Consider the following 16,581-nt stretch of genomic DNA (forward strand, 5'->3'; position numbering starts at 1 on the left):
TTAGGTGATAAGGGGAAAAACTGGAAAAAAAGTCGAGCTCACTGCCCAATTGGGACCGTTGTGGCTGTGGGAGTACTGCTGCAGTAGTACCGCTATAGCGGTGGGTGGACTGCTGCCAGCGGCCATCCATTTCAGTTGTGGCGGGCGGTTGGCCGCTATGGCGATACAGCTATAGCGGTGGATAGACCGCCATAGCGATGAAGCAGATTCCCTTAGTCTGCTATAGCTGGACCGCTGAAGCAGTGAAACGAACGCTGTAGCAGTCGACAGAAAATAGTAGCCCGATTTTATGACACACATTCTCCTATTCTTTATTCATAAAACACCAACACAGTTCCCAACAAGCACCTAGGGGGAATTTCCAAGCTAGGGCAAGAAACTTTTGAGAGGTAAGTCTCATCTATCCCTTTCTATCATTCCGTTTCTCCTTCATGATGTCATCCCTTTTGTGGTCTTCAATGGTGAAATTGTAATATAAACCCTACAAATTAATAAACCTTCTAAACTTGATGGGTTGCGATTATTATCACTTAGTTATCATCAAAAGGCTTGGATTGATTTCTCTAAATCATAAATTGAATACTTAGAGCCATAAACTAAGTGAATTGAGACCTAGGGTTCTATAAAAATTGTGTCTTGACTGTGAAATCTGCTTGTAGTGGGATTGCTAATCTAATATCGTTACAAATTGTTATTTAATGATTACTAAGCCCTTGATAGGTTGCTTTACACCTAAAAAATTATCTGCCCCTTGGAATGGGGTAAAGGGAAGGGTATTCTTGAATTGATACTTGTGATTTGGGTAATTGTGACTCATTGAGCCATCTATTTCTAGACTTTGAGTGTTCTGAGGCTTTAAGGAAAGGAAAAGCTGTAGCGGAGTGACTTGCATTGTTCCAGCTCTATGATTGAGGCAGGTTACGGTCTATTTGAGTTAGACTTTGGTTAGTTGATTATATGTTTTGTGAATTCTTTAGGAGAAAGCATGTCTAGTTTTCATGCATGATATTGTGTGGCTAAACTCCTATGTGAATGTGATTGAGTGATTGTGTAGGCTTTGTGCCACTATTCCTGTGTGTTAAATCTGCAGTAGGATGTATTGTGATGAGAAGCTAATATGATCTTCTCGACGGTATTGTGACATGAAATGATGATTTGAGTATTGATAATGAGAAGGTAAGAAACACTGTTCTGTAAAGAGGTATGGAAAGGCACACATGTGACCTAGATTATAGGCTCGTGGTCCGAGGTTAGTTTCGAAAATGAGAGGTACGTTGTTATGTCCCGCGTCCGAGGTTTGTTCCGGAGCGGAGGTTTGTGCTCGGGTCCTAGGAGTGAATCCGGAACGAGTGGTACATGGACACCATGGGTCCCCTGCAGGTCATGACTACTGAGTAATGACATCAGTTAGCATGTGTGTACAGTGTGTACAGTGAGTGTGGTTATTGTGGTAAATTTACTTCCATTGTGGCTTCTGTTGATTGTGATGCTTGATATCTAGGTGATTTGATTGTGATTATCCTTGGTTGACTTGTTATGATTTATTGATATTCGTGTATGTTGGCTGGCGATTTATTCTATTGATTTTATTAAATATGTATGATACTAATTTTAGTCGGACTATGATATCTACCGGTATATAGTATTTGTACTGCTACTACCTTGTTGCATTCTTTTGAGTGCAGATTGTGACGCAGAGACTGCTACCCGCCCTCACTTCTAACGTTGAAGACGTTTGCTGACAAATCTAGGGTGAGCTTATTTCCATGCCAGGCCGCCCGAAGTTCTTCTTCTTATGATGTCTTTTCTTATTCTGGACATTATGGATGTTTATCAGTCAGATTTCATTTCCTTAGACATTTTTTAGATTAGAGTCCTGTACGATGACTTTCGAAATTTGGGGATTTTGTAATAGTTAGAACTTTCGCACTTACTTCAGTATTTATGGCATGACTTATTTTGTTTGTTTGATGCTTGAATGAGTAATAACTGGCTGACTTGGTTAATATAAAATCGGATTTGAATGAATAGATAGCCTGTGTGTTGGTTCGCCCACTAGGAATTAGTTAGGTGCCAGTCATGGCGGGTTGGGTCGTTACATTTATGTTCATCTTGATTCTAATTTGATGATTCAGATTTGTTTAGACTTTCTTTATCTCGAGGCTCAAAGGAAAGGGAAGACCAAGGTTTGATTGTTGGTGATATTGTTGTTCGGCCTTCCAGGTAGGTTACAGTTTACCCCTGTGGTGAGACTTCGACTAGCGAAGCATATATTTGGATGATGTTGTCGGAGATTTCAGATTATCCTTCGGGTATGAAGATTAACCTTCGGGTATGAAGTTGGGTTGGATGTTGCCTTAGGGTTTGGAATTGCTTGTGACTTGTTTGATCGGGCTAGTGACCTGTAGACTCCATAGGACCCTGTTTGGTACGTTGTGTATAAATTGTTGGATTGTTTGTTAATTGGGAGTAAATTAGAAGGATGAAATTACTTGATATTGATATTGGTATAGCCATTTTGGGATAGTTGGCTCTAATTGTTATGAAAATTTGAGATTCATTATAATTACTGTGTGGATCACTTGTTGATGGTATGGGTGCGCTATGTGTAGAACAACTTGAACTTGATATTATTCATTATTGTATTTGCATCGTGCCATATTCATTTCATAGTTGATGTGTTGTGTTTGGGACAACTTGAACTTGATATTATTCATTGTTTGTACTTTCATCGTTCCATATTCATTTCATATCATTTATTATGCTATGTGACTGGCACTATTGATGGAAACGAGAAGGAACATTGATGATTATGGAACATGGTAAGTCACTTCTGGACTGTGTGCAGAGTGGCTGATATGGAACACCGATATTGTGATACTGGTTGATAATTGAATCCTCTGAGCTGTGTGTGGAGTGACAGTGCTTGGACTTTGCGGGTCCCCCATAGGTTATCTTTGTCGAGGCGTGGAGGTATTCCGTTATCGAAGTACAAGAGTACACGTATTGCATTGCATTGCATTCATATCTTATAGTGCATTACTTGATTATCTTTGCGTGGTTGCTTATGATTTGGATACTATGTGGGTTATATTCTTGGACTGTATTTTGATATGGGCTACGTGTTGATTTGTCCTGATAAGACTTGGTTTTCGGTATACTTGGATATTTGATTCACTTGGGCTAGTTGTTACATCAAGGCTTGATTACGTGAGTCGATTTCTTGGAAGCATGACTTGTACTCTATGGTTTGCTTGTTTTCAATTACTTTATTTTCCGTATATATGTCAACTAGTCTTAGTTGGCCTATGATACCTACCAGTACTATTGTTTGTACTGACCTGCACTTCTTTGTATTCTTTTTTGAATGCAGAATTCCAGGTGGGATTGACCTCTGTTTCTTGTGGCTGATAGTTGTTCTGAGAGTTCTTTGTTTAGAATCTACTGGGTGAGCATGAGGACGTCCGCCACCTTGAGGATTCTTCTTTTATTTATGTGTTATTAGCTATTCCGAGATATATTCAGATGATTGATGTATTATTGATAATTCCATACTTATAGATTCTAGTTAAATGCTCTTGTATGGTTAGACCAGACTCTGGGTAGATGTGATGTATTTCCGTACTTCCGCATATTTCTATATCAGTATCGTCAGACTTACGTGATTTTGACCTCTTCTGCTTATTTACTTTTTTATTTATGTTTTTACTATCGTTAGGTTGAGGGTTTGCCTACCGAGGTGGGAAAGGCAGGTGCTCGCGCGACTTAGCTAATTTGGTTCGTGACAACTAGACAGTGTTTCTTTATATTTCAGACTGATGTATTATTCCAAGACTTGATTTTCAATTTGTTGCTCTTGTACCAGTGACTTCACGTCCTTGGGGTTGTATTTGACTTATTATTCCGCACATTCCGTATTTATGATATAATTTAGACTTATGAATGCTTGCTCGTATAATTTATGTTGATTCTTAAATTGATTAAGTAATTTGATTAAGGGGATGATTCTCCCACCAGGAGGCTTAGTGTGGGTGCCATCATGACCGCGTAGTTGGGTCGTGACACAGCCGAATAGAGTTAAGGATCCGAGCGCCAAGTACGCATGAAAAGAAGTTATTAAAATAGAGTCCTGCGGAAATGGTCATTACCATTCAATTTTAAAATCTATAAAAACGTTTGTGTCGCCACCTAATTATGTTTTAGGAATTGGAACCCATTTTGGAAAATGTTTTTGCCTTAATATTTATTTACCAAAATTTGGATAAGGGTCCAATTGATTTCTTAAGGAAGGTGTGAAGCACCTTAGGAAATCTGCAATGATAGTTACAGACGGAGTTTAAAAAATTAAGGGTAAAATGTAACTTTATCTTCAAAGGGGGGGGGGGGGGGGGGGGTTTCGAAAATGTTTTGGTGCTCAAACTGATAACCCATGTATACTTAAATCAAAGTTATGAAGTAAGTATAAGTGAATCATACCTTGAACATTATTTTAGCACGTAATCATTTGGGTTAATTAAGCTAGTGAATTAACTTTCATAATTTGGGTATTTTGATAAATGGCTCTTTTTCTAAGAATTTTATACTTATTCATTTTTGACGTATTAAGACTTTAAATAATAATTAATTCAATCACAAAGCCATATCAGTTGTGACTATTTGAATTTTTGTTTAGTTACTTAAAGATGAGATTATCTCAACTCATTTAAACATGAGAAACTTACATGAGTAACTACCTTTTAATGCTTGCTTTTAATCCGTAGCTACTTTTTTGCTATTTACAATTCATAGCGACATTTAGACATTTTCGCTATATTTGACTATATTTCAGTGTATTTGAATACATTGTTCAGTTGTATCCAACCTGATCTGATGTCACATGTATTTGGCTGTATTTGGATACATGCAACCTTAATTTCTCTGAATACATATGTATTCAAAATGATGTATTTAAGTGCATTTAAATACACGACGGGGCTGTGTATTTTAGTGTGTTTATATATTGATGTATCCTTTTATTTTGGGTGTAGTTGAATGTATTCGACTGTATTTAAATGTACTTCAAAAAAAATTCAGATGCAAAATTCCAAGTACACTGCATTTACTCAAAAAATTGTATACAAACATATATACAAATTGTTGTCAAATTGAAATGCATTGAATGTGCAAGTTTCTGCTTTATATAAATACAATCAAATACACCTATATCTGACTGTATTTCAGTGTATCTAAATACATCATTCCAAAAAATAGTTAGTCAAATACAACTATACATATGATGTTACACCTCGGAAAAAAAAAATCATGTCATTGCACAGTGAATAGATTAACGCAGGGAAAAAAGTATAGGATGTTTGTACAAGTAAGAAGTAGTACTTAATGGTTCTTATTAAGATTCCAAAGACGTTTGAGGCAAGAGAAGAAAGTTCGTTAGGAAAGGCGAAGTATACGTTGTGTTTCAGAAGGGATTTACAAAGCACCGAGTTAATGTTGCCTTAATGATGTCTTAAAAGAAGAGTTATAACGCTCTTAGATTGTTAATGAAGTGTTAAACAAGTGTTAAGAAGGTTCCATAAGGATTGGAGGCAAAACGAGTCGACGAGGGCAAGTTTCGGGGAGTTGTGGAATGTACGGTCCTTTATACGGACCGTATAAAAGATACGGCCCGTATATCTGACCGTATAAGCTGCCCAGAAAAGGGGTCTTCATTGGAACCATTATACGGTCACACATACGGACTGTATAAATTGTACGGACCGTATGTGTCCGTATAATTGTGTCGGGGCAGAATTTTAAGTTTTAAATAAGGGACCCAAGTTCATTATTTTCATTTCCCATGTTCTCATTTTCTCTCCACACCTCAAGAACCCTCTAGAACTCTCTCCACACTTCATCTCCAAGAATCCAAGAGAAATTAAGGATCAACTTCATCACACCAAGGGAATCAAATGCAAGAAGCTCTCTAGGGTTGATTGGAGTCAAGAAAACTCTTTGGATTGAAGCTAGGGTTTTTCTTCAAGTGAAAGATTATCATCAAAAACTTTCTCCTACACAATCAAAGGTGAGTTTTATGATTCTTCCATGCTATTTAGACTATTGAGGGGTGGAAAGACTTGGATTATGGAAGGAAATAGCAACGGGTTACAAGCATGAGAATAGTGAAATTGTTGAGTAATAGATTAATATGATTCTTTACATGTAATGAGTATAGATATGTTATTAATGATATTAAGAACATGGGAGAAACATTATATGAGGATGAATGTAACGTTGTATTATGATCATGGTTATGGATGACCTTTAGAGGAAATTGTGGGAGTTGGATAATGACGAACTTGACAAAAGTTATTGATTATGATATTATGAATGTTATTATTGATGATTGGGAGTGGTTATATGATATGGAGAAAGTAGTAGAAACAAAGAAGATGCTGCCCAATTTTCTTTAGCTTTAGTTCAAGCATGCTCATGTTATCGATTATCTAATATTAGGACGAACTCTTTTGAAGGTAGAAGCGTGAAAATTGGAGGGGAACGTTCAAGTGATAAAGTAGCTAAACTAAAAGGTATGTAAAGATAGTTTCTTCTTTCTATGGCATGACTATTACGACATGATTTTCCTTATCTCTCCATGACTTTCTTACATTCCGGAAATTATGAGCCTATGATATAAGGAGCTTCTCATGAGATAAAGTTAAGAAATATGTTATGAAAATGAAAATGATGATGAGTTGAAGTCTAGAATTCCAAAGCTCATGATACGATTCTTATAAAGTAAATGATTCCTTGATATTGTCCATTGTTGTTGCACTCACCTTATAATACTAGTTCTTTTAAGGTGAGGCAGGATGGTTATGACTATTCCATAACGGAATCGGGGGTTCACGACCTTACGTCACCCCGATAGAATTGTAGTTTTCCATGAGTTCTTATACATACATTATGATAAGTATATGATGATGAGATTACACCGCGCCTATATGGCCGGGCAAACACCGCTAAGGCGGGCAGCGTATACACCATGTTTGGATGGCATGGGCAGACACCACTAGTGGGCGGCATGAGATGTTTACCCCGGACGCGGGCTAATGATGATCACATCATACTTGTATGGTCGGGCAGCTTATATATATGCATACATGATATGATGATTTTTATGAAGTAAGTTAACATGCATTATTCAGTCTTAAGTGACAGTCAGTTACAGGTTGTTCCTTACTTGATGTCTCCTTGTTTCATCGATGTATTATTATTGTTTATGCCTTACATACTTAGTACAATGTTCGTACTGACGTCCTTTTCTTTGGACGCTGTGTTCATGCCCAGAGGTAGACAGGGTGGTGACCCTGATTCATAGGAGCTATCAGCAGATTTACAGGAGTACTCTATTACTCCGGAGGTGCTATTTTGAGATATTATTTTTGTGTACATATTTGGGCATGACGGGGTCCAGTCCCATCCTTTTGTCTAGTACTCTAATAGATGCTCGTAGATACGTATGTGTGGGTAAGTTGTGTCCCATAATGATATCAGTGTACATTTTTGTATATCATTTTTGTATCCGTCCGGGCTTATGTATATCCATGCATAGCTTTGGGGTTTATATATGTATATGTTCATATTGAGTATGATGACTAGCAGGATGAGTGGTGCTCGGTAGTCAGCTCCGGGTACCCGTCATGACCCCCTAGCCGGGTCATGACAAAAGTGGTATCAGATGTCACGACCCAACCCCGTAGGCCGTGACTAGTGCCCGAGCTGGGCACCCAAACACATTCATTAATCCGGTTCACAAATAGATAGCTTACGCGTATACAAATATCAGACGCTGTCTCAGATTATCTCAAGCTGTCTCAAACACATCTCAAACACAAACATATATATATCAGAAGCCGGCAAGGCTATCAAAGGGCGCATTGGCCCCAAAACATATACAAAAGCAAGCCGACGAGGCTGCCACGGCGAATAGGATCGCCCAGAACACAGAACATACAAACACACCTGTACAGAATAGGCCTAACCCACATATACGTCTACAGACCTCTAAACAGACCAACAGAATCATATGACGGGACAGGGCCCCGCCGTACCCCTGAGCAAACAAATACATATGCCACGAACGAATATGTACCAAAAGTGAGCTCCGAAATAAAGGAGCACTCCAAAACCGCTGATGGGAATCCTAAGCCGGCGGATCACCAAAATCAGACTGTACGCGGGCATGAAACGCGCCCCGAAGAAAGGGGTCGCACGAAATATGTACCGAGCATGTAAAGCATGGAATACCATAAACAAAATCGTACTGAAACGAAGAGGACAGAAAAGTAACATAATAACCAGAAAATCATAACACTTGCCTTTGAAATATAAATCATACGTATCCATTTCATATACAGCTCATCACGGAACTGAGAAACAGAGTCAGAAAATCATCTCGTACCCATACATAGATATAACGTGCCCCGGCCCTTTAATAGGGGACGCGGTAAGTAAAATCATCAGATACATATACATATAACGTGCCCCGGCCCTTTAATGAGGGACGCGGTGAGTGAAATAATCATATCATATACATATATCGTGCCCCGGCCCTCTAGTGAGGGACGCGGTGAATGAAGTCATCATATGTCATCCTGGCCACCTCCCCACATCATCATATCATTATCATATCATATAACATGCCCCGGCCCTCTAGTGAGGGGCGCGGTGAATCATACTGTAGAATCGTGCACGAATACATGCCCTGGCCCGGGACGCAGTGAAAGAGATCATAATAGCTCGCACGAGCAGAGTAGTGAGAAACCATATACACAAATCATCATCACAGACTCAACAACATAATCAGACGAAATCTCATTTAAAAGCTAAATAATAGTCAAGTCAAGTTCCTTCCAAAATCATTCGAAAACATATCAAGTAGCACTTTAGAAATTGTAAGTACGTGTCAAGATCATATGACATAGCTTTTGAAATCAAAACATAGTCGCCATTACAGAGTCATTAGAATAGTCGAAGCGAACTATTTCTTCAAAACTGAGACAATAGTCAAATCGGATTTTCTTTCGAATACCAGTCGGGAACATACCAACCCGAACTTCAGAAACCATAGTTATGTATCAAAATCATATGGGTGAGATCATTATCATAAACTCAAAAGGTAAGTAGATTGATCGTACTTGAAATCGGGATCATAATCATCTCATTTTCTTTCAAGGGTCGTCAGAAGTATATAAAAAGGTTGCGGGACCCACGGACGGGTGTCGACCCGAGCCGGGACCGCCTATGAAAAACATAGTCATCATACGTTATGGGATCATTTTTGAGCATATCGAAGCGATCCGGTTCTGTCTGTGAAAGTTACGGACTTTCGTAGTTTTCGAAATCATTTAGGAACAAAACTCTTTTTAAAAACCAACTTTTTAGGCAACTTTTGAAACGTGGTCATACAAAAGCCATAGGAGCCAATATTTCATCATATCATGCATACAAAGACCAAGAAACAAATAATGATCACAGACATGGTCGGATCGCGAGAGTAGAGTTTCCTCGAGACTCGTATCACAGCCTATTTACGACTAAGGCATGCCAAAAGAAGGAAGGGTTGCGCTTTACATACCTCGGACGCACTCAACGCTAGCCAAACTCAAGCTAACTCCAACCTACGTCTCGGGCTGCCCAAGGTCTACAAACAAGTCATAATATGCCAAACATTAGCTATAGACATTTTGGGCATTTAATTCCAAATTTGCCCTTAATTCTACAGAAATTTGGGCAGCAGTTCCCCTGTAAATAGGCCACCCCGAGAATTTAACTCGGCCAAATCAACAAGCAACAACAACAACAACCAACCTAGCAACATCAATAATCAATCCGAAAGGTAATATAACATTAATAAGCCCCTTTTTCATCATTCAACAACTTTCAATATATTTGATTCAATGGCTTACGTTCATGCCAACATTAACACTTATATATTCAAATACTCATCCGAATCCATATCAACAACATTCAAGGACATCTTAAACAATTTATACAATATTTCCAACAATCCAACCATGGATCCAATTTACCCGAAAACTGTCTCCAACCCGAGAACACAACTATAATCCATTTCTAACTTCCGAATCATGATTTGCATCAATAATCCATACCATAACGATATCATTATCATAAATACACAAATTACATCAAACGCATAATAACCTTCAATTCAGCCCATACATTTATAACATCAATCTTGAATCATTAAAAGCTCATTTCCAACATAGAATTCATTACGACAACCACTAAAACACTAAGCGACATTAATGCGTTCTTTGTCATATAACATGAACCATTTTCGGCCAACATACCAACATGCACATATTGATAATTCTCACTCATTTCTTCACACTACAACAATTAACATACTACATAGAACTTAATTCATCACTTAAACACAACACAACACACACACACCTCACACGGCTATATGCTACACACACCACATATTCACTCCAACAGGCCATATTTCAAGATTTTCATCCATTTTAACATACTACAACATACATACAACCTTTATAACACATAAAACATGATCAAATCTTACCTTTCTTCTTTCAACTCCACACTAAGCTAGGGTTTGCGATCTACACAACGGGTGATTGGATGACTCGAACAACGCTTCCACGCTACTTAGGGACCTCAAATTAGTGGTTTAGCATCAAGGAATTATTTTTGGGAAGGCTCAAATTGATCTTCAATTTTTTTTTTTTTTTTGCTTGGCCGAGAGCCTCACTTTGGGTCTTCAACTTCTTGTCTTTTTTTTCTAAGTGTATGGAATGAAGAATATGACTAAGTGGTCATCCTTTATACTCCCACATGAATTATACATGTGTCCATGGCCCACACATGTGTTGGACCAATTAAAATTGGCCACAAAATGTGTGGGACCATTTTAATGCCACACGGCCACAAGGCCTATTTGTGCATGATTTTCAACTTCCAAATATATCACTTTTGGTCCCAATTTTTCCTAATTGTTCCATACCAACAAATTCATGAACAACTTATGTCTCAAAATAAAATCGAAGGTCAAAAGTCTCGACTTTGTATCTCGGAATGGTTTTGTCCCCAATTTATCACAATTAATCCGGATTGTCCCAATGTACGAAAACACGGGATATAACATCCTTCCCCCCTTTAGAACATTCGTCCTCGAATGTTCAACTAGTCTTATAAAGCCGTATAAGGATCTCGGGGGAAGTTCCTTTTAATACCATAGCATACAGCCGTATCTACCAATCATATTCCTTCTTCCTTTCTTTATCTCGTTGTCAATTACTCAAATCATCTCTTTATCCTTAATTCGAACTCTTTTATTGCTCCTTTGCTTAGATCTCGCCTTTCAACTTTCCGATCACACATTATATTGTAATCCTTACATCTTAAACTTGTATTTCTCGCATCCGCTTCCCCCCTTTTGGGGTGTGCTTATATCATTACCCGATTATATTTGCCCTATGTCCGCATTTCCCATTCCAAGTAGGCGGTACTTTAATCCCGACGTTCTGATTCCCTGATCTTCCATCTATTCACTTTCTTCCCTTTTTCCACATACCATTGCATTCGAACTACCCAAACTTGACCTGTAATAACCACAACATCAGCTTGTCTTATAATATTTGTGCCATCTATACACTGTTGCTCACTTGAGCTTCGTTACTCTGTCCAATTGATGCCTTCCCTATACCGCCACGTCGGTTGCCGGAATACACATATCTGTCAATAAAACCAGGTATGAGACATTACACACATATGCAGACATGTAGTCGCTATCGCCTCACTTACAAAATATTTCCCAACACTGTTCGAACTCACCCCAATTCCAAAATCATGATACATCTTCTTTCACTTTACCGATCTAATCTGCCTCGTTCTACGTGACCACTTAAGGTTTCGACCCACTCCGCACACTCTAACTCACTTTGGATTATTCTAGCTTCTCATTTACCTCTTTCGTCCGAATTTGTGAGATTTTCAGAAAACTTCCCAGGGGGGTCAACCATCCCAAAATTTCTCTCACTCCAGCACGCTTAACCTCGAAACTCTGATGAAATACGGTGCTTTAATATTAGTCGATAGCGTTCACGTCACCGCATGACCTTCAAAGACACAATAACCTGGATTAAATTGAAGTCTTAACGCTTTTCAAAACGTTCTCACGACACAATTACCGTTTTACCCTTCTCAATCCCCCGCGTTCACCTTTCACTTACGAATACGATTACCTTCCGTCCTCGATTTCCAGATTCACTATAATGGTAAACATAACTTAATCGCCTTAATTTATGAATACTCGATTATCGGTCCTTAAATTTCTGTTTACGGCTATTAAACATCAACCATACAGCAATATACATACATACATAACAACATACATCTCAGTAAGAATTCATATACCTGTAGCCGCATCTGGTGACGCTCCTTGCTCCTGTCTATTGGCCAACGCATATAAGCGGTTCGAAGGACCGCTAAAACTGGAGGCTCCGCCACGGCCTCTACCACGGCTCGGCCGGTGCCGCATACCCCGCCCGAGGGCGCATAGCCGTAGAAGAGGACGAACCAAAGAACCATACTGGGCCGAGCCGTCCCACCAACCACCTCTCGTATGGACACTCCCTCACAACATGGCCTTGACGGCCGCAAGTGAAACAAGCGCCCGTAACGCGACGACAATCTCTAGATGGTGTCCGCCGCACCGAGGATATGTGGCATAAATGTTATCTCGAGCCTCCGCCCGCCGCAAACCGTAGCCCTAGAGCTCACCAGCCCTCGAATAACCCCCTCGCACTCTCTCGATCTCCTCGGCAAAGCGTGGGGGTGTGTGCATTATGTTGGGCCGGGGAGGATATGCGTATTTTATCCGCCGAGGTCCTCGCCCTCAAAATATGAATACCCGGATGATCTAGCCCTCTTGCCGGCCCTCGTCATCAACCCCATCGGCCGGGCCCGCGATCGGTCCTGAGTACCACCGAGCGTGGGCTCCGTATACACGGCAACATCCACGCCGGGCCGGGCCGCCGGCATCACGCCTAACGAAAACCGGGACCCGCCCCCACTATATCGGTGCATCCGGTCCGTCATGTCGCACATAAGTAGGCGAACACCTCCATAGCCGACATCGAACTCTAATCCTAAGATCCCGGACTATCCTCGCCCTCTGCTTACGTTACCGCCTACCCCCGTCATACTCGCCTCACCTCGAGGCGAAAATGGGCCTAACGCCTCGGCAAACTCGCCCCAAAACTTCTCAGGGGCACCGCCTACGGACAAACATCCACGACTCATACCAATTAAGCTGGCTACATCGTGCAACCGGTATGACGCCATCTCAACCGACTCGTCTCGGGAAGCACTAATTATCGCGTCATTGTTTCTATCCGCATCCGTCGGATGAACTCATAGGGTCCTCGCGGGCTTTCGACCCGAAAAACTTTGGGCCTGGCGGCGTAAAAATCACGGGCCCCTCGACTCATCGTTCCAATCCAATTACACGATCATCCGTTACTCCACATAAGTCTATGAACCCGCCCCGCTACCAATCGAGTCAATAACTCGGTGCTTCCTTTGGGGTCCCCCGTCATCCGCCCCTAGGGGGGGGGGAGGGATCTACTTGTGCGGTGCGCGGAGCCGGCGGTGGAGCCGCCCACGTGTCATTCAGTGGCACGTGGTCGCTCCAAATCCCTCTGGCTCGGGCGGTGGCAGCGAACTAGCCATCGGAGGCACAATCTGTCGGCTCAAGCCGGGCACGAGCCCTAGTAGCTATCCGGGCTCTCGCCGGTCTCGGCCATAACTCGTAGACTTGCCACTCCCGTACGCGCCGTGGCCTTCCTCAGAGGCATCGTCGAAATCATAACACTTCGTCGAGAGAGAGAGAGATCGATAACACTCCTTCTATCGCACGATCTAAGATCGAGAAAGAAAGATGACATCCTAAATGCCCCTTAGCTTCCTCGCTATACATATGGTGCACAACACACCGATAAACAAGACTCTACGAGACACGGTACGTAAACATTCCGAGGTGGGGTCACCACTCGTCACGACCCAACCCCGTAGGCCGTGACTAGTGCCCGAGCTGGGCACCCAAACACATTCATTAATCCGGTTCACAAACAGATAGCTTACACGTATACAAATATCATACGCTGTCTCAGATTATCTCAAGTCGATCTCAAACACATCTCAAACACAAACATATATATATATCGAAGCTGCAAGGCTATCAAAGGCGCGACGCCCCAAAACATATGCAAAAGCAAGCCGACAAGGCCGACATGGCGAATAGGATCGCCTTTTAACACCGAACATACAAACACACTGCATTAGAAAAGCCTAACCCACATATACGTCTACGTACCCTAAACAGACCAACAGAATCATATGACGGGACAGGGCCCCGCCGTCCCCCTGAGCAAACAAATACATATGCCACGAACGAATATGTACAAAAGTGAGCTCCGAAATAAAGGAGCACTCCAAAACCAACGATGGGAATCCTGCCGGCGGATCACCAAAATCAGACCGTACTGCGCGGGCATGAAACGCGACCCCGAAGAAAAGGGGTCGGTACGAAATATGTACCGAGCATGTAAAGCATGGAATACCATAAACAAAATCGTACCGAAACGAGGAGGACGAGAAAAGTAACATAATAACGTAAAATCATAACACTTGCCTTTGAAACATAAATCATACGTATCCATTTCATATACAAGCTCATCACTAACCGAGAAACGAGAGTCAGAAAATCATCTCGTACCCATACATAGATATAACGTGCCCCGGCCCTTTAATGAGGGACGCGGTAAGTAAAATCATCACATACATATACATATAACGTGCCCCGGCCGTTTAATGAGGGACGCGGTGAGTGAAATAATCATATCATATACATGTATCATGCCCCGGCCCTCTAGTGAGGGACGCAGTGAATGAAGTCATCATATTCCATCCTGGCCACCTCCCCACATCATCATATCATTATCATATCATATAACATGCCCCGGCCCTCTAGTGAGGGGCGCGGTGAATCATACTGTAGAATCGTGCACGAATACATGCCTGGCCGGGACGCGCGGTGAAAGAGATCATAATAGCTCGCACGAGCGAGTAGTGAGAAACCATATACACAAATCATCATCACGGACTCAACAACATAATCGACGAAATCTCATTTAAAAAGCTAAATAATAGTCAAGTCAAGTTCCTTCCAAAATCATTCGAAAACATATCAAGTAGTACTTTAGAAATTGTAAGTACGTGTCAAGATCATATGACATAGCTTTTGAAATCAAAACATAGTCGTCATTACAGACTCATTAGAATAGTCGAAGCGAACTATTTCTTCAAAACTGAGACAATAGTCAAATCGGATTTTCTTTCGAATACCACTCGGGAACATACCAACCCGAACTTCAGAAACCATAGTTATGTATCAAAATCATATGCGTGAGATCATTATCATAAACTCAAAAGGTAAGTAGATTGATCGTACTTGAAATCGGGATCATAATCATCTCATTTTCTTTCAGGGGTCGTCAGAAGTATATAAAAAGGTTGAGGTGTCACGCCCCAATTTCCGAGGGACGTGATGGGCACCCGACCTCGATTTAAGGCCGAGCGAACCCGCAGACCTTTACCGCACATGTAATTTTTTTTTTTCAAAACCCAATACCGAATAGTCATAAAATGCATAATAAAGCTTTCTAGTTTGACAGAATCCGTAATTATACAAACTTTAATACAAACACAGATTGACAAATCGAGTGATGGAGCCGCTCACACAACCGACACACTATACCCACACCACTTGTTCCGCAAAGTCTCTAGTACCATCCGGAAGACACAACGTACGTACTCGGACTCGGCGGAGTTGCTCGAAAGGAATTGGGCTCGCCAATCATACTCGGAACATCTTCCACTCATCGTGGTACACGCGGCATGAAACGCGGCCCGAGAGGACGGGGGGTCGATGCGAAAATGTGCGAGTATGCAAGGCCGGAATCGTAAACAAATCATAATCAAAACTAACGTACGACGATAGAGCGACGGAGACCGTGAATCGGACTCGGAATACGGACATACGGACGCGGACGAACCTTGGTCGTAAACATAAGTACGGAAGCATAACGGACAAAATCGTAGACCGAATCGAGATACGGAAGCGCACTTCGAACATACCAGAGACGGACCGCGTCAAAGCGGACGTATAGAATGTATCGGACGGATCGTAAACGGCAGCCGGGGGGGACGTACGGAATGTATCGGACGGATCGTAAGCGAGAGCGGACGTACGTAATGTATCGGAGACGGATCGTAAGCGAGCGAACGTACGGACTACTATTACGAATCGATTCATATGCGAACGGAGACATACGGAATCTTTGAATCGAGAGATACTCGTATGCGGATGACGGATCCGGAAATACTTTTTGAGGGACGCGGTACGAAGTCGAGAATCATATATCGGATATGCATGTAATCGAACGGCAACCGGTACATATGCGGAGCCGGCCTGCGTTGAGGGGCGCGGTAACGAAT

This window comes from Lycium ferocissimum, chromosome 4, assembly GCF_029784015.1.
Source record: "Lycium ferocissimum isolate CSIRO_LF1 chromosome 4, AGI_CSIRO_Lferr_CH_V1, whole genome shotgun sequence".
NCBI classification, from domain to species: domain Eukaryota; kingdom Viridiplantae; phylum Streptophyta; class Magnoliopsida; order Solanales; family Solanaceae; genus Lycium; species Lycium ferocissimum.